Source organism: Staurois parvus, unplaced genomic scaffold (genome assembly GCF_062004578.1).
Source record: "Staurois parvus isolate SC_StPar_1 unplaced genomic scaffold, SC_StPar_1.0 ptg000473l, whole genome shotgun sequence".
Classification (NCBI taxonomy): domain Eukaryota; kingdom Metazoa; phylum Chordata; class Amphibia; order Anura; family Ranidae; genus Staurois; species Staurois parvus.
Genome location: NW_028318269.1, coordinates 2,391,646 through 2,416,904, shown reverse-complemented (window position 1 = coordinate 2,416,904; position 25,259 = coordinate 2,391,646). Strand labels below are relative to the sequence as shown.

Here is a 25,259-nt window from a genome sequence, read left to right as displayed (position 1 = left end):
GCTTTTTGTCCTTACAACGGGACCGGATCCTCCCCTCCATCCGGGGCTCAAGCTTCAACCATGAATCCACTCTTCCAACAAACTCCACTTCATTACGTGTAAAAAATACTGCAGATAGTGACTTGTTCTTAAAAAAATGTTATTGCCACAAACACCAACAGAATTGCACTTACATATATAAGGTGCTAAACCCCACAAAAGTATACAGCCTTTTAAAATAGATGTCGTAACTCTAGTAGATAACACTATGCAATCTCAGACCACTTGCCATGTTCCATATGGACGTGGTGACGTCACCCAAGCCTTTGTCTTTAGTAAATCAACCCCAATGTGTTGTATGCAGAAGCTTGAGGGTTACACATATTAATTAATTGTTTGCTGGTGGTATTTGTTTAAATAGATGGCTGTAGCGGCTTCTTACTGCCCCCATTTCCATCAATGGATTGCCTAGGGGGCACAGTTGTGCTCACTTCATGGTATTACCGAGGGTTATGCAGCAGCAGTCAGTCAGATACATCTGTGTCATTCGGCCACCTCATTAAAGGCCAGCGCACTCCATGTATAGACATTCATGCAACATTTGTCCAGACATCGCCAAGCCCCCACGTTTCCAAAGCCTGCATTTCTTCTGTTCCTATGGCTCCCTGTGCCTATATTGCCCCATGGTCCAGACAGACAATAGCTTTCATTTCAGAAATGTTCCTGATTGTTGATACTGCTCCTGGTATGTTTTCTTGTTGCTCCTGGCCACAAGCACTGTTCTTGCTACACACTATTTGCAGACTCTGTCCCTCTGGGCCCTTGCAGCTGGGCACAACTACTCCAGGTATGCTCTGCTTTCTAAACTCTGCTCCTCCAAGACCTCAAAGATGAGCACATTTGAGCATCTCTCTTCGGGGATCTCATAAGCTTTCTCTATTTCCTCACTGGCTATCTGGCCACCTCCCCTGGTGGTCCTATCACATCTTCCAGTTAGGTTTGCCAATGTCTCAGAGAGTGACCTAGGGCGATTGAGTTCAAACCCCCATGATGGGATCCCTGGTGAATACTGCCTGTTCCTTACTCTTCTTTCCACAGTGGTAGTCAAGGTAGGGTCAAAATCACTCTGTTTCACTCCTGACAAAGTCAGTCTCCAGATTCGTCTTTTTTGGCATATATCAAAATAATCCAATATCCATGGAGCAGCACATGACAGCCCCAAACAAATGCAATCAAGAAATATAAACAATTGGGCAAGGTTTTGGAATGCTATTGCTGTTTCCCGACCACCACTAATGTCTGCACCTGGAAAGAAGAGCACTCGTGTGACTAGAGTCTGGAGTGTTTAGGATAGAAGCTGGTCCAGGAGACATCACAAGACTGTGCACATCCAACCAGTCTCTATCGCCTATGGTCAGCTATGGCCTTCAACAAATACAAGTGCCAGTGAAGTGAACCTAATGCACCTTATTGTAATTGTGTGGCAACAATGCTGCTTTACTCTTGAATTCAGAGTTGTCACCCTCATGTAGACTGTCCTTGCTTGCATTACAGAATGGGTGCTCAACCTGTGGCCCTCCAGCTGTTGTGGAAATTCAGTACCATGAGGCATTGCAAAGGCAGAGGCATGATAGGAATTGTAGTTCCGTAACAGCTGGATGGCCACAGGTTGAGCACATATTTGCATGTATTTGCAAATGTGTGCAAACTAAACTGTTTTCAATGCAAACTGTTCGATAGGACAATTCGGTTGGTTGCAGGCTGTTCGGTAAGTTGAGCTGGGAACGTTTCTCTTTTATTGTTTGACATGCGTCGCCCTTCTATGTGCTCCTTGCTGCAAAGGCCAGTTATATATTGGGGCAGTAGCCATTTGTTTGCACAGCCTGAGCACCCATGCACTATAGTAACATGAAAAGAGGTTGCGGGGGCATGGCTAGCACCTAACTACACCCAGTCCCTCCCACTGCTTTCTGTATTCCAGCATTGCTGAAACCATTCCACTGTGAACTGCAGTGTCTGGGAGGGGGAGCATGTGAGATACAAATGAAAGAGGATTTGGCCCAGTCAGAGAAGGCAAAGGAAGTTAGTTGGCCACTTTATGAGGCTTGTGTATCACATAGTACCTGGATTTGGGACTTGTTTAGACTGTGATACAGTAGCCTTTAGTTGTACTTAAAGACCTAGCCAACTGAAACGTGTCGGTTCTTCCTGGAATATTGCTTTAGATTTACAATAAAGATGAAATTTTAATCTTTCAGAAGCCGTTATCTGATGTACTAGTCATTAAAAATACAGTATATTTTCTGGATTGAGAAGGTTTTGGATCAGGTAGAGAGGACTCCCTGATTGTGATCTGATGGAGCAACCTGGGTGAGCCGTTTCCACTCTCCTGCTTTGGTGGTATTGAATGTCCAGTATAGACACATCATCTTCATGGTCGGATGAGGGCTGGATTTACACTTTCTACCCCCCCTCCCCAAGCTGTTTTCTGTTCTGTTGTGTAGCCAGTTTGCCCACTCTGCATCAGAATACTGAGGACCAATGACTGGAAGAGTAGAACAGCTTGTTACCCTACTCTGCTAGCAGTGCAGTCCTAGGTGCATGGAGCCAGAATGGCTGAGGTGAATGGGTGACACAATACACAAGTACAGAACCAGGGGCGGACTGACCATTCAGGTGCTCGGTCACTGCCTAAGAGCCAGGGGGCTCAGTAGGGGGCCCCATGAGATGCCCCTGGTACCCTTCACAGGCTTTTTTTTGGGTGTGAGTGAGGACACAGGGGCCCTATGATCACCTATTGCCCGGGGGCCCTATGAGTTGTCAGACTGCCCCTGTACAGAACACACTATTCCAGCAATATGAGCTCATCTACTGCTTAGGGACAGCAATGACGTAGCCGGATGGCACTGGCAGACATGACAGCAGTCTAGAACCTTTTATTATACATAGGAATTTGTTACTGACAGTCAGCAACACTATATACAATATGGGTGGCCTAAGCCACAGGCTCTGCTAGCTACAGAAATTCAGCTTTGGCTATGACCATGATGATATCTTCCAGCACATAGCTCCAGAACAAGTGAAATTACTCTTCATAGGATATAATGGAAGCTCCAATTCTTCCAAGCCCCTTCCAGATGCTCACAAAGACATGCATTTGTGCCAATTCAAATACTTTTTTTTTTTGACTGTGGATGTATTAATGTTCTTTACAAAAAGCAGCGCTAACTTTTTGTTCTATATATTTTATTTAACTGGTATCACAGTTTTTAGCAGCTGCTTGTTTATTTACATTAGTGTCTTAGAGTGGATTTATTCTTTGTTTCTTTACAATGATTTGCTCTAGTTTATTATACAGCAGGTACATACCAACAAAGGATTTTGTATGAAGTATTAAATACATTTCAGTTAGCGTGTTCAATACTTTTTCCCTGTGTCATTCCATTTTATTACACATAACTTAATTTCTGAACTTATTTGTTTTGGTTTCTTGTATGGTATATTTATGGGTTGTCACCAACATGTACTGAAAATTTCATGTTCATAGTACCTTTAAAAATATATTTACCTAGAAAAATGGTGAATTGTTCAATATTCATTTTACCCGCTGTACAGGGATTTCTTTTCAGCGGGAACGTGGGGGAACACAGTTCTGGCACCTCCAACACTGCGTACTGGTAAGGGGTGCTGGGGTGTGCTAGAGAGTCTATTGATGCTGGCTGCTGAGGGATCTATTGTTGCTGGAGGAGATCTATTTTTGAGGAGGGGGTCTATTGTTGCTGGTGGGGATCTATTGTTGCTGTTGGGGAATCTATTGTTGCTGGGTGGTCAGTTGTTGCTGGGAGGGATCTACTGTTGAGTAGGGGGTCTATTATTGCTGGCTGCTGGGAGATCTGTTGTTGCTGCTGTAAGTCTATTGTTGCTCGGGTGGATTTATTGTTGCTCTAGGGGTATATTTGTGGGGGTCCATTGTTGGTGGGAAGGTCAACTGTTGCTGGAGGATCTATTGTCGCTGGCTGCAGGGGATCTATTTTACTATCATTACCAAATTCCATACAAAGTACTTAGCATCACAAAATGATTCTTGGGTCTGTATATGATAAAAGAGGCAATACTGGGAGGTGGGTAGGGGGTTGAACCAAGGAACGGTGCTCAGAGGTGGGTAGCGGCAAAGACAAGAGGTGACCCGGAAAGGGGGAGTTCCTGCACCTATTCTCTGAAAAAAAAATGCCCTGCCACTGTATGTTCTACATGCTTGCTCTTTCGCAGTTTTGTAACTGTCTTAAATTAATAAAATTTGTCACTTGAGGGGGCTCTGAATTTTATTGCAATCACTCCTACTCCAGATAGGTAACAACTGCTGAAACAGATTATCAGCCAGGACTCATAGACTTTCATTGTGACCAGGGGTGGACTGACCATTCGAGCACTCAGGCACTGTCTGAGGGCCCAGGGTTAGTAGGGGGCTCCATGAAATGCCCCTGGTACCTTTTATTGGCTTTTTTGGGTGTGCTTTGAGTTTGGGCAAGGACACAGGGGCCCCATGATCCCCTATTGCCCAGTGGCCCCATGAGTTGTCAGTCCGCCCCTGATTGTGACAAGGAGCAGTAAAGCACAATCACTGTGAAGTGTCGCACAGCCTTCTTAGCAAAAATGTCTCCACCAGCTACTCTTCTTAATGCCTGCTGCCCCGTTCATTCCTATGGGTAAGATGTATTGTGCTGGAATATATCTCACCCCCCAGAAATGAATGGGGCCGCAGCGTGTGAACGACAAGAAGAGGAGCCAGCAGGGATTTTTATTTGCTTTAAAGGCTGTGCAGTGTCTGGCAATGCCGCAGTGAAAATCGCTGGAATGGGGGAAATGTATCTCTTAAACATGATACTCTGCACTCTGTGAGGTCAGGGGTTAAAGGGCAAGTTCACTTAAAGTAAACCTGAAAGAACACCTCATGAGAAAAATATAGGACTGCTATGGTTAACCTTCTGAAAATGCTAGTTGCTTGGCTGTGTCTGACATCAGTAATTTTGAGTCATAGAAGTATGGACAGGTACAAGTATGCAGCACAGGATTGCCAAAAACCTTTATTCTATACTTATGCCAGATCAGTGACTTCAATAGCAATAAAGTCAAAACATCAGCATGACAGCCAGGCAGATAGCTTTCTCAGACATAGAAGTCAGCAACAGCAGCTTTCATATTTCTATGTAAGTATTCATTAGTAAAGCATACATTTGCTTTAGTGACTGCAATGTTTCTTGACATTGGACCCCTGTAATCCCCTGCACAGCAGCATTCAGATTGGGAGAGGGTCAGGTCACGCAAGCAGATGGACAGACTGTGTGATCATACACATTACAATCCGATTGTATAATCTCTGTTCCAGGGGCAGACTGACAACTCATGGGGCCCCCGGGCAATAGGGGATCATGGGGCATCCGTGTCGTCACCCATACCCAAAAAAGCCTATGAAAAAGCCAATGAAAGGTACCAGGGGCATCTCATGGGGCCCGCTACTGACCCCGGGCCCTCGGGCAGTGCCCGAGTACTCGAATGGTCAGTCCGCCCCTGCTCTGTACAATCTCCCTTAGATTTACCAAAACTATGTAATATGAGGGCCTACCTAAATTATCCATTCAGTCTGCATCCAATCAGACCGACCCATGCACTACAGAGTTGGTAGATATGGTGAGCGGTTAGACAAGGAATATGTTGATAGGAGAGCAGAGTGGCCTCATCATGCTACTGCTGTTCCTTCACTGTCCAATCATCAGCCTGGGACTACAGTTGCAAGAAAAAGTATGTGAACCCCTTGGGATTACGTGGAGTTTTGCATGAATTGGGCATAAAATGTGCTCTGAATGTCATCTAAGTCACAACAATAGAAGAACACAGTCTGCTGAACATAATACTACACAAACATTAGATGTTGCCATGGTTTAATTGCATATAACATGTAAACATTCACAGTGCAGGGAGGAAAAAGTATGTGAACCTTTGGACTTAATAACTGGTTGACCCTCCTTTGGCAGCAATAACCTCAACCAAACGTTTCCTGTAGTTGCAGATCAGACCTGCACAACGATCTGGAGTCATTTTGGACCACTCCTCTTCCCAAAACTGTTTCAGTGTAGCAATATTCTTGGGATGTCTGGTGTGAATCGCTCTCTTAAGGTCATGCCACAGCATTTCAATCGGGTTGAGGTCAGGACTCTGGCTGGGCCACTCCAGAAGGCGTATTCTGTGCTGTTGCAGCCATTGTTTTGTTGAATTACTTGTATGCTTTGGGTCATTGTCCTCTTGCATCACCCATCCTCTGCGGAGCTTCAGTTGGCAGACAGATGGTCGTACGTTTTCCTGCAAAATGTCTTGATAAACTCTGGAATTCATTTTCCCATCAATGACAACAATCCGTCCAGGCCCTGAGGCAGCAAAGCAGCCCCAAACCATGATGCTCCCTCCGCCATGTTTTACAGTGGTGATGAGGTTTTGATGTTGGTGTGCTGCCTTTTTTTCTCCACACATAGTGTTGTGTGTTCTTCCCAAACAACTCAGTCTTGGTTTCATCTGTCCACAGTATATTTTGCCAGTAGGGCTGTGGAATATCCAGGTGCTCTTTTGCAAACTTCAAACGTGCTGCAATATTCTTTTTGGACAGCAATGGCTTCCTCCGTGGTGTCCTCCCATGTACTCCATTCTTGTTTAATGTTTTCCTTATTGTAGATGTGTCAACAAAAATGTTAGCATGTGCCAGAGATTTCTGTAGGTCTTTAGCTGACACTCTGGGATTCTTCTTTACCTCATGCAGCATTCTGCACTTTTGTAACCCTTTCCAGCTTCATGCAAGTCAACAATTCTTGATCGTAGGTCTTCTGAGAGCTCTTTTCTGCAAGGCATGGTTCACATCAGACAGTGCTTCTTGAAACCAGTAAACCCAAAACAGGTGTGTGTTTTTTAAGGGCAGGACAGCTGTCAGCAACACATCCAATATCATCACACTGATTGGAGTCAAGGTTGGCTCACTCCTGGCTCCAATTAGAAGTCATTAAGCTAGGGCCTCACATATTTTTTCCTCCCTGCACTGTGAATGTTTACATGTTATGTGCAATTAAACCATGGCAACATCTAATGTTTGTGTAGTATTATTTTCAGCAGACTGTGTTCTTCTATTGTTGTGACTTAGATGACGTTCAGAGCACCTTTTATGCCCAATTCATGCAAAACTCCACGTAATCCCAAGGGGTTCACATACTTTTTCTTGCAACTGTATGCTTTTGACTAAACTGCGCTTTCACTCACTGCAGTAAACATAGAGAACCTGGCTGTGCTGTCAAGCAGAGGTACTTGAATCACAATGCTGGCTGTGCAGAAATAAAAATCCTTTGTTAGGTAAGTCCCCGGTCGCACTGATCCGATTTCGAAATTTTGCGACTTCCAGTGTAGTCACTTGATTTCAAAGTCGGATGTCATTCCAATTTGGGGTGCGACTTGCAAGACATCTGCAGCTGCACAGGTGTCTATGCATGTCACACCTGAAGTAGTGAATGCATTACTTTAGAAATTGGTGTGGCTCTGACCAAGTTAGAATCACACTGATGTGACCACTTTAATTGCGGACTTGTATAGGGTGCGACTTGCCATGCGCTTTGAAATTCACAAAGCATGGCAAATCACATGGCAAGTCACACCTGGTATGACCGGGCACCTAAACAAACACATAACACATGACATATATTTATTGTATGTATATATATATATATATATATATATATATATACACACTGTATATACAGTATAATATGGGGGCAGCACAGTAGCTAAGTCCTCTTGCACACATGGTAACGCTAGTAACGTTAGCTGTGTAAAGTCACGTTAAAAACAAGTTTTTTGCTTTTTTGTATTAGCGTTTTGCTTTTTTGCTTTTTTTTGTATTTATTTTTAACAAACCCCCCCCCCCATTTTTTTGGTCAAATAAAAGTCACAAAATGCCGGTTTGTGGCATTTTACTGCATTTTTCAGCGTTAAAGCGTTTTTACAGCTAAGAAACTGCTCTAGAAACCCACTAGTCCTGTTTTTTTTTCCAGCGGAAAAACGTTGATTACAGTCTATGTGTACACATAGGATAACATGCTGGGGAGTTTACAAGCTGTAGAAAAAAATGTCAAAAGACAAAAACAGCAGCTGTAGAAATGTCCCATGTGCATGAGGACTAAATGGTTAGCACTTCCACCTGGCAGTACTAGGGTCGTTGGTTCCAATCCCAGTCTAAATTGGCCCTAGTATGTGTATGTATGAATGTAAGTTAGGGACCTTAGATTGTACACCCCTTGAGGGTTAGGAACTGATGTGAATGTACAATATATATATGTAAAGCGCTGCCTAATTTGATGGTGCTATATAAGTACCTGAAATAAATAAATAAAATATATAAAACAAAATAATTCCAATGGCTTATCATTTTCCATTCATTTTTTATATCATATTTGACAGAAGTGACCTCTCTCATATATTTTACCAGCAGTGACACCATCTGGATATATTCATCATACATGTATAGAAGTCAGCTCATGAACTTTGAATCATCAAGCAATATTTCCCTGTAAAATTCAGTATTATGTGTCTGTAAACGCATTCAGTAGAGCTACTGCGTGCGCCTTACCCACGCCTGTGAGAAAACATTCCCGGGGATAAATATTAGTTTGTATTTGTTGCAAACATCAAACAGCGGGAAGTGCTGGATACAAAGGGTCAGAACAGGCTGTTCATTGTACGCCAGCGGCTGGTACCACCCTGCCACCAGACCAGGGCAAGCTTGAATACCAAGAGCCCCCACTAGAGGATGGACAGGGAAGTGTGTACATATCCAGCTGTGCCTGAGGCCATCAGGAATGACAGTAATGTCCATGGGTGAGCGAGTGGAGGTGGGAGGAGAGTGCAAGTATGAGATTTCAATGCATTCTTTAAAGTCCTGGTAAATTCTTTGCCCGTAGAATTCAGTGCCAGCCCGACCAGAAGAAGCTGACAAGCAAGTTGATGGTATTTTCTTTAAGAGCAGAGACAGCAACAAAGATAACTGCAGTGTACTGTACATAATGAATGCCACATTTCTTTGGAATATAGTAAAAGTTCTACTGTAATGTAATGAATGTAATTCTACCGTAAGTGCCATAATGGGGTCAGGGTTGGATTTAGTCTACGGTTAGATGTGCAGCTAGCATTGCCGCACCTCCGAAAAGTGATCCATGGTGGACTGCTCTTCATATACAGTCAGAAGGTGATGCATCACCTCCTATCAGTCTTTCACCTTGTAAATGCTGACTTACTGCGCCACAACTTTGTGTCTTACATGAGGTTGCAGGGTGGCTGCGGCCCCATTCACTTGAATGGATCATGTTTGGCAAGTCCGGACAATTTTTTTTTTTTTTTGTGCCCGCATTGAACTGGTTTACTGCTTGTTTTGTTCTAGGGAAGAGGACAGTGGATATATACTCCCCTGAACAGGCGATCCTCCCCACACAAGACCCGTCCCCTGCAGTCCAGCAGTCTTGTAAATGGAGTGTTCCTGATAACAGCATACCAAATGCACGCGCCAAAGACAGGAACAGTCCACCACTAGACCATGGGGGAGCATCGTTTTCTGGAGGATTGTCAGGTCAAGTGAGTATTTTTTATTTATTTCAGGTACGTATATACCACCGTCAATTTACGCAGCACTTTACATATATATTGTACATTCACATCAGTCCCTAACCCTCAAGGGGCGTACAATCTAAAGTCCCTAACTCACATTCATACATACACATACTAGGGCCAATTTAGACAGGATCCAATTAACCGACCAGTATGTCTTTGGAGTGTGGGAGGAAACCGGAGTACCCGGAGGAAACCCACTCAGGCACAGGGAGAACATGCAAACTCCATGAGCTTTGTCCTTACCCCTAGAAAAAATGAGCAGCTGATCTATGCAGTGGGGGCACAGCCTCACTGCATGGTAAAAAAATTATTTTTTTTACGGGAGATCTGCCTTAAGGAAGGTGGTTGGATGTGGGAGGTCAAAAGCTGGCTCAACCTCCAGTTTTTACCACCCACCAACTGCAAGCCCTAAGGCTCAGTTCACACTAGTGTGACCCCATTGTCGTGCAACTTCCAGTGTGACTATGCAATGCAACTTGCTTGCGATTTTCATGCGACAATAGAGTTTATGTTGCATCAGAGTAGTGCAGGAACCTTTTTTGAAGGCGCAGTGACTTGGGTCACATAGATTGGAAAGGGTGCCATTGAAATAAATGGGTTTTGACTTCTTATGGCTGTCGGCACACACTGCAAATTGGCTGTGTAAATGAGGCCAAACTTTCCCTAGTGGTCGTCTTTTCCTTGCCGGTCAATATGCTGAAGAATCTTGTTTGCAAGGGCGCAGTAATGGAGCAATACCTTTCTGCTTTGGACAGCAAGGGAGCGATACCATGGGATAAGGTACCTTGATCCTGGCCATTGATGTGTTGGGTGGCCTGTCACCACTAACCCCCGGTTCACATCTATGCGGCCGTGTGGGCTGTGCTTTGCACGGGCATGAGAGCCCATTCATTTGAATGGACTCCCGTGCCTGTGACACGCAGGGAAGAAGTCCCTGCACTTCTTTGGAAAATGCAACCCACACAGGAACCTCGGTTCCCAGTACAGTTGCGTTTTCCAGTGCGGGTGGCGTGCCATTAGAACTAATGGCATCCACCCGCGGGTCCGCAATTCTCTGTGCTGGTGGTGCGGCTGCACGGATTTTCGTGCGAATCCGCAGCGGCACCACCTGCACAGAGGGTAACAGAATCTCATTGGCCTGAGTACAATGGGATTCATGAGCTATTATATTATTGCACCTTTACAGTAAACCCATCCTAAAAGAAGTATGAAGGCTGACATTCCTGACCTTCTGAAAATGCTATTCGCCTGGCTGTCAAACTGACCCTCTGCACCTAATAAGGGAATGACAAGCCCAGGAGCGGACTGACAATTCATGGGGCCCCCAGGCAATAGGGGATCATGGGGCCCCTGTGTCCTCACCCACACTCAAACTACACCCAAAAAAGCCTATGAAAGGTACCAGGGGCATCTCATGGGGCCCCCTACTGACCCCGGGCCCTCAGGCAGTGCCCGAGTTCCCAAATGGTCAGTCCGCCCATGGACAAGCCTGCATACCTGGTCCAGGCTGGTGTCTCAAAGTACTGAAGCCAGAGCCTCAAAGAAAAAGCTGCCCTCCACTTTCCAATGACAAATTTCTATTTTATATAACCAAAAAATAAGGGATCAAAATAACTTCAATTCCTTCCCAAACCAAATCACATAATCCTCAAAGCGCTGATTAGTAAGACCACGTATACACAGGTGCTAGAGGCAGATGTGTGTCCTGCCATAGCTGCCAGCACTTCCTCATTTCCAGGAACAATTCCAGGTTTGTATCTGTCTCCTGTTTGGAATTTTCAGCACTAACCACATTCATAATGAAAATTCCTCTTTATTGTATATGAAATGACTGTATAGTCCTTTTCAATGTTTTTAACATGTAAAACATATCAATTTGATGACAATCTTATCAATACATGTTCATATATTTCAAAATTTGTTTACAATTTGTAATTATTGTGTGAACAAGACTTGGCTCTCAGCTTTGCAGTGCTGCACAATGGTTGTGCTTTACGGCTTCTTCTCAAAAAGCAAGTCTGTGAGTCAACCGACTCATTAAAAACAATGCACTCCATATGTGACTGAGCTTTTCAGAGAGTAACTGCACTGGGCCACTGAAATCTCCCTCTAGTGGCTAATCTATAAATCACAGAAGTACTGCTACAGGGCGGCAGGGGTGCAAAAAACCACGTATATATACGTGACTTTGTATGTCCAAGTAGGGGGCGCACGCGTGCGCACACACTCCCTACCCACACCGCAATTGGCTCCTCGGCATGTCAATCACCGGGTTCTGACCGCTGATTCTCAGTATATATACCGCCATTTGTAGATGCTAGAACTTTCATGTAAACCAATTAATTTACACATATTGGGATTTTTGTTTAGCAAAGACATGTCGCAGAATACATTTTGGCCTAAATTTTTGAGGAAATTTGATTTTTACATTTTTTTTTACTGGATATGTTTTAGAGCAAAAAGTCAAAAATATTCTTTTTTTTTTTCAAAATTATCAGTCTTTTTTTGTTTACAGCACAAAAAAAATGCATAGGTGATCAAATACCACCGAAAAAAATCTATTTGTGGGGAAAAAAAGGACATATGTACAGCGTTGCATGACCGCATAATTGTCCTTTAAATAACGCAGCGCCGTATCGCAAAAAATGGCCTGGTCAGGAAGGGGGGTAAATCCTCTGGAGGGCAAGGGTTTAATACAATATAAATAATGAAAGGCATAGAAAAATTGCCCAAACATAAATACTGCAATAATAACTCCCTATACATACAGCACATATTACTCTTCCCCTTATATATCCACTTCTGGACCAGCAATGTACCCATATGTCGCTGGACTTTCGGTGGTTGTACCTGCAGCTGCATGCATCACCCTGGTGCCGTTTTTTTAGAGCCAGAATCGTCTGTGATCAGCTCTGCTCTCTCACTTCCGGTTTATGCAGAAACTTTCTGCGCCATTTTTAAAAATCTGAAAGCATTCATAAACACTGATCTTGGTATTTTGAATGCTTTCAAGTGCAGAGGAGGGATTTGGGGTTTCATAGACCCCAGATCCCTCTATAAAATACCTATCATTGTCTCCGCCACCCACCTTGTCTCAGTTGGCAGCAGAGAGGAGGGCAGAACTCCTCCAGATCCTGTGCTTCTCTCTGCTCCCCCCCTCCTTCTCAGCAGTTAGCAGCAGAGAGGAGGACAGAACTCCTATAGATCCTGTGCTTCTCTCTGCACCCCCCTCCTTCTCAGCAGTCAGCACCAGAGAGGAGGACAGAACTCCTCCAGATCCTTTGCTTCTCTCTGCCCCCCCTCCTTCTCAGCAGTCAGCAGTAGAGAGGAGGACAGAACTCCTCCAGATCTTGTGCTTCTCTCTGCCCCCCCTCCTTCTCAGCAGTTAGCAGCAGAGAGGAGGACAGAACTCTTATAGATCTTGTGCTTCTCTCTGCCCCCCCTCCTTCTCAGCAGTCAGGACCAGAGAGGAGGACAGAACTCCTATAGATCCTGTGCTTCTCTCTGCCCCCCCCCCCCCCCCTCCTACTCAGCAGTCAGCAGCAGAAAGGAGGACAGAACTCCTCCAGATCTTGTGCTTCTCTCTGCCCCCCCCCCCCCCTCCTACTCAGCAGTCAGCAGCAGAAAGGAGGACAGAACTCCTCCAGATCTTGTGCTTCTCTCTGCCTCCCCCCTCCTTCTCAGCAGTTAGCAGCAGAAAGGAGGACATAACTCCTCCAGATCTTGTGCTTCTCTCTGCCCCCCCCTCCTTCTCAGCAGTCATCAGCAGAGAGGAGGACAGAACTCCTATAGATCCTTTGCATCTCTCTTCCCCCCCCCCTTCTCAGCAGTTAGCAGCAGAGAGGAGGACAAAACTCCTCCAGATCTTGTGCTTCTTTCTGCCCCCCCCCCCTCCTTCTCAGCAGTCAGCAGCGGAGAGGAGGAGAGAACTCCTCCAGATCCTGTGCTTCTCTCTGCCCCCCCCCTCCTTCTCAGCAGTCAGCACCAGAGAGGAGGACAGAACTCCTATAGATCCTGTGCTTCTCTCTGCCCCCCCCTCCTTCTCAGCAGTCAGCACCAGAGAGAAGGACAGAACCAGGGGCGGACTGACCATTTGGAAACTCAGGCACTGCCCGAGGGCCCGGGGTCAGTAGGGGGCCCCATGAGATGCCCCTTGTACCTTTTTCATAGGCTTTTTTGAGTTTGGGCAAGTACACAGGGGCCCCATGATCCCCTATTGCCTGGGGGCCCCATGAGTTGTCAGTCTGCCCCTGGACAGAACTCCTTCAGATCCTGTGCTTCTCTCTCCCCCCCCTTCTCAGGAGTCAGCAGCAGAGAGGTGGTCAGAACTGTTCTTGCAGATCCTGCACCTCTCTGTTCAGCTGCAGCGACCCCTCGTCTCTGCCTCCCCTGGTCTCAGCATTCAGCAGACTCTGGCAGCTGACTCCATCTCTCTTCTGGTCCTCCTCCAGACCCTGCACTTTCTGCTTCCCAGCTCCACCCCCAGCTTCTTCCTGGCAGCAGCACAAAGTAAGGGGGGTGCACTGTAATGTAAGGGAGGGTGGGGGACTCTTGACATTTGATGTAAGGGGGGTGGGGTGCTCCGTGGATATCTAATCTTACAGATACAACTGGCCCTTGGAGAGCATCCATAATGCTGATGGGGCCCACGATGAAATTGAGTTTGACACGCCTGCTATAGGCTAAGAAGATTCAATCAGAAGAGGAAATAATGCCAGGAAGACCTCTGCTAAGTGTGCGGAAATTCTTGTGCTTACCGCCGAAAATTTAATGAACCAGCTACAGCAGAGAGTGAACCGATACAATGTTGCAGAGACAGAACTCTGTTGTTTACCTCTGAAATCTGTAATGTTTCAGCCCAGTAAACTTATCAAACAACCAAGTTCTGTCTGCAATATTGTGTCAGTTCTGTATAACCCTTCACTCCCTGCTGTAGCCAATTTGTTACACTTACTTATTTAGTATGACAATCAGCTCCATCTAGTGGTCATAATGTGTTATTTTCCTGATTCACTCTATTCCTATAAATTAAAAAAACATTCGAACTGCAGAGAAAATAGCCTAATATTTCTTTTTGCCCCAATTCGCACAAAACAAATGTACATGCAGTTTCACAGAACAAACAGCTCTCCCACATATTATTTGGTCTTCTGAATGTTTTTAGCCTATAGTGTTCGGCTCTTTTCTCTGTTAGTCCAATGTTCTTTAACTCTTTGGATCAAATGTTATTAAGGCTGTTTTCACTCGGGGTTGAATGTTAGGAAATGTTACATTTACCCTGCAAAAGGCAACAAGCAACTGACATTTCACACATATTACAAACTTTACAGGGATTGCTCATGATGTTTGCGAGATTGCTGAGACATCTGCACTGCATTTTTTTTTTAATAACTAGACCCCTAAGTGTGTATGGCTGACTTAAGTATTTTTACCACCAGCTCATCCTTCACAGTTATTACAGTTTGTACCACTTGCCCTACCCTATTATTTATTTATTTCAGGTGCTTATACAGCGCCTCCCCTGGTCTCAGCATTCAGCAGACTCCAGCCCTCCTCTGGTCCTCCTCCAGACCCTGCACTTTCTGCTTCCCAGTTCCATCCCCAGGTAAGGGGGGGGGGGTGCTGTCTTAAGTATTTTTACCATCAACTCATCCCCCACAGTTATTACAGTTTGTACCACTTGCCCTTCCCTATTATTTATTTATTTCAGGTACTTGTACATCTCCTCCCCTGGTCTCAGCATTCAGCAGATTCCAGCCCTTCTCTGGTCCTCCTCCAGATCCTGCACTTTCTGCTTCCCAGCTCCATCCCCAGGTAAGGGGGGGGGGTGCTGTCTTAAGTATTTTTACCATCAACTCATCCCCCACAGTTATTACAGTTTGTACCACTTGCCCTACCCTATTATTTATTTATTTCAGGTACTTATACAGCTCTGTCAATTTACGCAGCACTTTACAGATATGTTGTACATTCACATCAGTCCCTAACCCTCAAGGGGTGTATAATCTATGTTCCCTAACTTACATATATTAGGGCCAATTTAGATAGAATCCAATTAACCTACCAGCATGTCTTTGGAATGTTTGAGGAAACCGGAGTACCCGGAGGAAACCCACACAAGCACAGAGAGAACATGCAAACGCCAGGCAGGTGGTGCCGTGGTTGGGATTCAAACCAATGACCATAGTATTGCCAGGCGGAATTGCTAACAATTTAGCCACTGTGCTGCCCATGAGATTGTAAGCTCTTGTGTGCAGGGCCCTATTAACCCTCTTGTATTTCATTGTATTGTAACTCTACTGTCTCCTTTTATATTGTGAAGCTCTGTGCAAATTGTTGGTGCTATATAAATCCTGAATAATAATAATATTTTGTATAGAAAAATATGAAAAGATTACACGGTTTTATAATCAGAAGGATAAAACAGCAAGATAACTATCACATACTGTATGAACAGAATGATCTGACAAAACCTCATCAACACTACCACCACCAGGTGAAACTAAAACAAATACCCTGAGCCTGGGTTCACACTGATGTGGTGTAAAATTTGCAGCATTTTCTGTGCGAATTCTGCACCGCATCATAATTGCACCCCTTTCATGCGAAGCACTGCGGGTGTGTATGTTAAATTAACAACACCCCGAAATCAGTTCGCAAAACGCGGTGCGATGTGCAGAATCAGATCGCATAGGTGTGAATACCCATGCGATCCGATTCTAGTGCGGATCAAAAAAAGGGTCTTGCATCTTTTTGGTGTGGATGTGGTGCAGTTTGAGCCATCCAGAATATATGGCTCAAATTGCACTGCACAGAATTCACGTGTTTTGCACAGGAATGTGGTGCGGTTCCTGTGTGAATCATATGCGATATGCGCACCCCATCACTGTGAACCAAATATATAGTATGTCAGGGGTGCTCAACCTTTTAGAAGAGTGAGGGCCACTTACATGATTCATGGTCCACAATGAAATGAAAAGGTTTAGAATTTTGATTTTTTTTACTTTGAATAGGGTAATGAACATTTTCCTTCTGCAGAAGCTGAATGCCGGCGGGAGGGAGAGAAGGAGAAGCCGGCTTTCAGTAATTGCAGGAGAAAAGTGGAGGGGATCGGTTCTTGTGTATGCCACCCCCCCACTGCTCCTCCTTTCAAAATGTAAAACAGAAGGTGATAGGCTGCAAAGGCCCCTGAAGCATGGGGCGGAGTTGCCATTGCGACCTCTCATGCTACAGCAGTGAGGGGGGGCAAAACATGTTTTAGCTATGGGGTTTTACTGCCCCCCAAACCCCAAATGTAAACTAACCCTTACTGTTTTGAGTCCCTTATAAGGCTGCATTTTTACGGTTTACCTGCACCACAGGTGCAGCACAGTGTACCTACGGCTTTCCCTTCTGTGCCATTGTATTCTGACAGCTTCATCTGCTTCTACACTGATCAGCTGCTGCAACTGGCTAACTGAGAAAAATTATCCAACATTACTGTTTGACAGAAGTTGATCATTAGATCGACTTCTATCGAGAAATAAAGGCCATAGGGGGATCAAAATTTTGATCCATCTATGTCCATTCCCAAGTGATCATATAGCCAAAAGGGCTAGGGGTAGATAACTATCAGTACACTGATCTTCCCAGTGAATGGCTGTTGGGGAGTGTCAGCACAAATCTGATCATTGGAGGACAGGCAGCCTGTTCTCCCACCACATCCATAAAACTGATAACATTGAGATGGATGTGCGCTCATGCCTAGCATGGTCAGTTATAAATAGGAAAGCAGGGGGAATGGCAGGATCACCAGGTATTTCACACAAAGGAAAAAATAAAAAAGACAACAGGATACATTTTAATACAAGTACAGCAGGCTCATATTATTGTTGTTATTATTATTATACAGGATTTATATAGTGCCAACAGTTTACGCAGCGTTTTATAACATAAAGGCAGACAGTACCATTACAATACAGTTTCATACAGGATGAATCAGAGGGCCCTGCTTGTATTAGGAATGCGAAATGTTGGGGTAACATATCCTATACCACACATAACACAGGCATGGCCCACTGTTGTCCCTATCAGGAAACTCACCCTGAGAAATGCCATGTAGCCGTCAGTGAATTGCATGTACACAGGAAGTGGCAGCAAAGAGGCTGCAGGAGATCAGCAGCACTGAGATGCAATGCCAGGTAAAAAAAAAGTGAAAACAATATTTCAAACTATTATCAATTTTTTAAAATGTTAAAATGCTGGCAATTGTTTACTATACACGGTGCTTTTAGCATGCTGAATGACATTCATTTAGAACAGTGGTCTCCAAACTGTAGCGCGGGAGCCAGATGCAGCCCTTTGCTTGCTTTTATCCGGCCCTCCAAGCATTACTCCTCCCACCGCAAGCAATAGTGTGGCAGAGTTTCTCCCACTGACATCGACAATATGGCACTATTTCTCCCATTGACACCAATGATGGGGTACTATTCCTCCCACTGACACCAATGATGGGGCACTATTCCTCCCACTGATACCAATGATGGGGCACTATTCCTCCCATTGACACCAATGATAGGGCACTATTCCTCCCATTGACACCAATGATAGGGCACTATTCCTCCCATTGACACCAATGATGGGGCACTATTTCTCCTATTAACAACAATTATGGGGCACTATTCCCCCATTAATATCAACGATGGGGCACTATTTCTCCCACTGACACCAATGATGGGGCACTATTTCTCCCATTGACACCAATGATGGGGCACTATTCCTCCCATTGACACCAATGATGGGGCACTATTCCTCACATTGACACCAATGATGCGGCACTATTCCTTTCATTGATACCAATGATGGGGCACTATTCATCCCATTTATACTAACAATGGGGAACTATTTCTCCGATTGATACCAAGGATGGGGCACTTTTTCTCCCATTGATACCAATGATGGGGCACTATTCCTCCTGTTGATATTAATGATGGGGCACTATTTCTCCTATTGAAACCAGTGATGGGACACTGTTTCCCAATTGATATCAATGATGGGGAACTATTCCTTTCATTGATACTAAGGATGGGGCACTATTCCTCTTGTTGCTATTAATGATGGGGCACTATTTCTCCCATTGATACCAATGATGGGGCACTATTTCTCCAATTGAAACCAGTGATGGGGCACTATTACCCCATTGATACCAATAATAGGGCACTATTCCTTTAATTGATACTAATGATGGGGCACTATTCCTCCCGTTGATACTAATGATGGGGCACTATTCCTCCCGTTGATACTAATGATGGGGCACTATTTCTCCCATTGATACTAATGATAGGGCACTATTCCTCCCGTTGATACTAATGATAGGGCACTATTTCTCCCATTGATACTAATGATGGGGCACTATTCCTCCCGTTGATACTAATGATGGGGCACTATTTCTCCCATTGATACTAATGATAGGGCACTATTCCTCCCGTTGATACTAATGATGGGGCACTATTTCTCCCATTGATACTAATGATTGGGCATTTTCCTCCCATTGATACTAAGGATGTGGCACTCTTACTCCCCCTAATACCAATGATGGGGCATTGTTTACTCTCATTGACGCCAGGACATTTTCTTCTCTCACCGGTCACAGTCCGGCCCTCCTAAAGTTTGAAGGACAGTAAACTGGCCCTTTGTGTGCAAAGTTTGGAGACCCCTGATATAGAGTTTAAACGTGTATTTCACATTTCTCCAGAAATTCTCCAGGTAAACATTGAAGCAAAGGTAAATGAGAAGTTATTTCTGGGACCGTAACTGAGATTATGAGGAGATCTCCTGACATGTTATACTAGGAAGAAGCCTATTACCCAGCCTAACAGAAGTGAGATCTTTCTATACATTAGGGGTTAAATGCTCCTCTAGTGTATTCTGGATTTCCTGCCTAGCAGTTAGCGGAAGATCACAATTAGTCCCACATGTTATATACCATAAAATCTATGTATCTGATATGCTGGAAGCCACACTCAGCTCTATATGTAGATCACACAATACTGTGATAAAAGGCACGGTTTGTGGTTTCCTGAATGAGAAAGGTAATGGAAATATTCTAAAATAGATGTACACCCTAACTGAATGACAATTTGCTAAAACACCATGCATTTGAAAGAATTGCCATTTTATTTTTACTTAATTATTCATAAAACCCCTCTTATTCCTTGTTGTATCTCAGTGTTGCTGATCTCCTTCAGCCTCTTTGCAGACACTTCCTGTCTCCTTATGCACTGCAGCAAAGACCAAATAGCATTTATTAGAGCGGCTTTCCTGATGTTGATGACAGCGGACCATGCCTGCATATTGTGTGTTGAAACAGCTTCATCGGAAGCCCATATGATAGAGTGGAGAAGCACAATTTGGAGACAGGGAGAGAATGATGTCACCCTATAGCAGAAGAAGGATATTCAACAGGGTAATTATTTTAAAGCAGCCCTGTCACAAGACTAAGGGCCAATTCACACCACTACAGTGCAGGAAACGAGCATTCCACGCATGTTTCCTGCATCGCATTGAAACTTGCTGCTCCCTGCAGATGTGTGCGGGGCCATTAATTCCTAATGGCACCCCCAGGCAGCTAAACGTGCAGCAACAATGGATCCCCAAAGCAAAATACCACCCCAGCAACAACAGACCCCCATCAGCTACAACTGATCTTCCAGTAGCCAGCATCAATAGACTATCCAAAAGCCAGCAACATTAGGCCCCTCCCTCAACAGTAGATCCCTTCCAGCAACAATTGACCCCCATTAACAATAGATGCCCCACCAGCAACAATAGGCATCCCCTGCAATAATAGACCATCACAGAAAAATAGATCCTCTCCCATGACAATAGATCCCCCAGCAGTCAACAACAATAGATCCTTTAGCACATCCCAGCACCCCTTGCCATTACATACATTCAGTGTTGGAGTGCGTTCCCTGGATACAGGACATACCATTCCTGCTTGGTGCGCATGCTGCCAATATTCTTCTTCATTTGATGGGAATTGCTGGGTGAACTTTTTTTCTACAAATGACACCTCCAGGAGTATTGGTCTCCTTTGTTCAGTGCTCACTGATTTCCCCTGCCCCATCTATGTAACTACTGTATCCCGTTGTGATACAGGGGCTGGCAGGAAGAACCAGTGCTTTAGTTGAATGGGTCTTATCCCAATGGTATGGGGGTGGGCCATTCAAGTCTGCAGGCACAGGTAGCATTGGACAAGATTTCTGCATAAAGGCTGTAAGCCCCTCCACCATTGAAAACAGCTGAATTCCAGGTATGGATATTTTTACATTGGTCCAACTTGGATTGATGTGAGTATCACCCATACCTATGGGATCTCTGTGGAAGCTGGAAATCACTATAGTAGGCACTGCTACTCCACTGATTTCCAATAGCTTCTGGGGCCAGTGGCCAATGGCTGTCCTGATGCATTCTGAACACAGGAGGTCACCTGCAAGGCAAGGGCACCATTCATAGATTGATTTGCCTTTTCTCAATGAATGCAAGCCATTCTCTGATTGGACAAGGTGGGGAAGTGACACCAATACCTCAACCCCATGCAATCAGAGAACTCTACAGTCAATGAGGAAATGCAAACCGTTCTCTGAATGGTGCCCATGCCGAGTGAACGAACAATGCAGAAGGACAGCCACTTGGCGCAGGACCCAGAAGCTAGTGGAGATTGCTGTAGTAGTGATCTTTGCTACAGTAATTTCCAGCTTCCACAGGGATCCCATATATGTGGCAAATACATATTTACACGGATCCAAGCTGGACTAATAAAAATATGTAAATATCGCCATACCTGGAATTTGAACTTAAAGCAGAGCTATACCCAAAAGGGGAAGTTCCGCTTTAAGGCTTCGTCCCCCCCTCCCTGTTAAGGATTGGCACCTTTGGCGAGCAGGTACCTGATTTTGATAGGTATCCGCTCCCACATCCGCTGTGATTGCCTTGGGGATCCCATAGTCCCTCTTCATAGTCTTCTGGAACACGTGACAGGTCCAAGAAGACTATGGGACCATTCGGAAAGCGCAGTGTTACTGGCAAATGGGCAGTGGGCACCCGGCTGTGAAGCTGCAAGCTGTCACAGCCGGGTGCCTACACTGAAGATGCCGGCACCGAGGAGAGAGGTGAACCCACTCATGAACAGGACACTGCGGGATTGAGGGACAGGTAAGTGTTTGTTTTTTAAAAGTCAGTAGCTACAGTTTTTGTAGCTACTGATCTTTATTTTTTCATATTATGACTTTAAGTTAGGAGTTTTATTCTAAAGTGAACCTGCCCTTTAAGGTCACTGCTATTTTCTAAAATTATCTGCTGCAAATGGTGGTCTGATAGATCTCTATTGCCGCCACTAATTCTATTAAAAAATTAGCACGGGCCAGAAGTAGAAAGGACAGGAAGCAATAAACGAATACTCACAGTGCTGTGTTCCACGTACAGTTTTAAGAGCGCTGTATATGCCTGGCGTTCAGACTTAGGCTCCATTCACACTGGGGCTCTGGCAGGAGAAAAGCAGCTTCAAAAATGTGCTTAAGCCGCGTTTCGGAAAACACGTTTAGGCACATCAATGCATGGGCATGCATTCATTTAATTGGCCAGAATATTAATTTACTCTGGCCAGTGAAATGAATTAATGCTAATTGCTAATAAGTGCTAAAAATGGGTGTGTTTTGGTGTTTTTTCAACCAAAATGTTCCTCCCTTGAAAGCACAAGAGTTTTGCCTCTAAACTCCCATAAATGCCTGTGTGCATGGGTACATAGGATAACAAGAAGGGACGTTTACAGGCAGACAAAAAAAGTCAAACACCTGTAAAATCGGCGTATTTTGAGCTCAATGTGCATGAGGTCTTAAATGTATATGGCTAGTCCAGCAGAATATCTAGCTTTTTTTTTAGATATTTAGTTCATTTACATATGATTTTATTTTTTGTTCTTTCTTGTTTCTCATCGCTGATTAAGGGAACATTTTTAAACAGTGATCATGTTCCACTTTTGTATCATTTAAAAAAAAACAAAAAAAACTTTCGCTGGAATTATCCTACTGTGCTCTCATCTTTCCAAGACTCTACGGTAGCCTTTCTCAACCTATTTCTGCATAGGATTGTTCAGATGACAGGGAACCCCTGTAAAATCAATTTTTTGGGGGTCAGTGGGAAACAAAATGCCCCTCTAACAGTGGTGTCAGAATTTCCCCCACAGACAATATAAATGATTACTGGGCTTTGTCAAATGGTGTTGGTCCTGGAACAACACAGGAAGCACCATATAGGACAGGGGTCTTCAAACTGTTGAAGCAAAGGGCCAGTTTACTGCCCTGCAAACTTTAGGGGGGCCAGACTTTGACCACTGGGAGTAGAAAATGCCTTGACATAATTTGGAGTACACAAAGCCATAGGCATGGTGGTCAGTGTGAGTAAAAAAATTACATCATTGGTGTCAGTGAGAGGAATAGTGCCGTTCATTGGTGCCAGTGGGAGGAATAGTGCCTCTTCATTGGTGTCAGTGGGAGCAATAGTGCCTGTTCATTGGTGTCAGTGGGAGGAATAGTGCCTGTTCATTGGTGTCAGTGGGAGGAATAGTGCTCCTTCATTGGTGTCAGTAGGAGAATTAGTTCCCCATCTCTGGTACCAGTGGGAAGAATAATACCCCATTGTTGGTGTTAGTGGGAGGAATAGTGCTCTGTCTTTGGTATCAGTGGAAGGAAGCCAAGGGCTGGATAAAGGCAAGCAAAGGGCCACATCCAGCAAATGTACTGCAGTTTGGAGACCCGTGAAATAGGAGCTCATTCAGCCACAACTCAGGAAAGCCCTAGAACCTCTTGAGGATCCCTGGTTGAGAATGGCTGCTCTATGGTCTTCTCTGGAGACCATTTGTGACGCACCATTAATGAAGAGCAGCTTCCAAAGAGTTTAGACTCTGAAGCACTGTTTTTCATCCACTCTGCAGTCCAGCACTCCTACAGTATACATCTACAGCAGAATATCTAAGGCTTAAGGTTTTACCCATTTTGAAGGATCTCATTCAATTGGCTTTAAAAATGTAAGTCAACTGCTATGTATGATATTTTTATAAAGACAATGTGTCCTCTCACTACCTGCCTGCCTGAACTTAAGCAATGTTCTCCATTCTGCATCCCCCAGGCCTCCCGCTAGTTCCAGGCCAGCGCATCAGCTGCAGTGAAGCTCAGTAGGTGTCTTACTGGTCTGGGATGAGTATGCAGCAAAGAGATGGAAAAATGGCAGCTCCTGCTGGCGGCAAAGAAGACAGATTCTCTTAAACTCATATTGGCTCGCTATCTCTGGTGTGTACAAGGAAAGCGGTCCAGAAAGAATTATCTGTTTAACATGGAATGAACTTTTCTACAGAAGAACACATCTGGTAGATGTTTAATTTGAACAAGCTTTAGAAGAAATGTTCGCACACATACAAATCAAATTTACACATATTACAATGGAGATTTGTTTCCGTGTCATGGAATCTTCAATTTCTTTATCTGTAGATGAGTTTATATAAAGGGTCTAGCTGAGTGATGATGGGATCCCGTAGATATGAACTGCATTTTTTGGACATTTTGGCTACTAGGCATAAGGTTTGCACCCCAAAATGATTTCTTGTCAAAATAACTAGCCAAAAAAAAAAAAAGATTACACTAACATGTACTAAATTGCCTACAGAGATAAGGTAGTCCCATTTTGGGATATACTTTATTTAAAAATAACCTGTAGTAATGATATTGAATATAAATGTGCAACTACTGTGTGTGTGTCAGATGCTATGCCTGCCTAGGATGAAAGTCTATTATGTGTGTGGTAGGACTGGACTGATGGTGGTTGAGACTTGCTCACTTGGTTGTCCACCTTGTTTAGGGTAAACCTGTGCAAAAAAGATGGTTAGGGGCAGTGCTGCGGTCCTGGACAGTGTGACCTCTGAGGATAACAGTGGGGATGGTGTTCATCGGACAATCAATCTATGTGTGTGTGGTTGGCTGTGCTTAGTACAGAAGGTCATACGACTCGTAATTAGATAGAGGCTTTACTGGTTAGGAAAGTAGTATACAACCAACACATTTCAGGGAATGTGGAGTCCTTCTTCAGGGTAATATGAAAAGATAAAAACAATTATTGTTGTAGCATACATGCTTAGGGTTGAATTCAAAGACGGGGTGCAAAATTGAGACTAGTGTTGAAATCACTAAAGTCTTGAAAAGATGGGAGTGCCACACCAGCTTGTATAGTCCTTTAAAAGGTTTTTTATTTTGCAGCAGTCAATGCTTTTTGGGGGCTCAGCACCCTCCCTTCATCAAGGCTAAAACTGAGATACTGTAGGCACCTTGATCCAGATTTTTAACCCTGAAGAAGGGGGAGTGCTGAGACCCCAAAATGCGTTGACTGTTGTAAAATAATAAAACCACTTGCCATCCGCCTGCTGTTTATAAACGGCAGGACGGTGGCACTCCAGGGGCGTTCATAAACGGCACCCGCCATTTCTAGCTGTGAAACACCGATTGTCGGATGGGACCTCTGTACAGAGGTCCCGATCATGTGATTACTGATTGGCCAGT

General features: G+C 44.4%; 1 protein-coding gene and 1 long non-coding RNA gene across 4 annotated transcripts in view; one reads left to right on the top strand and one right to left on the bottom strand.

The window, feature by feature from the left end:
* LOC149452426 (septin-9-like) overlaps positions 1-25,259 on the bottom strand; it is a 443,799-nt gene that overhangs the window by 114,089 nt on the left and 304,451 nt on the right. The window lies entirely within an intron of this gene.
* On the top strand, positions 8,872-24,455 carry LOC149452428 (uncharacterized). Its single transcript, XR_016314873.1, has 5 exons — positions 8,872-8,917; positions 9,446-9,636; positions 15,174-15,277; positions 15,383-15,486; positions 23,839-24,455. It is a non-coding gene; the product is annotated as an uncharacterized LOC149452428 (long non-coding RNA).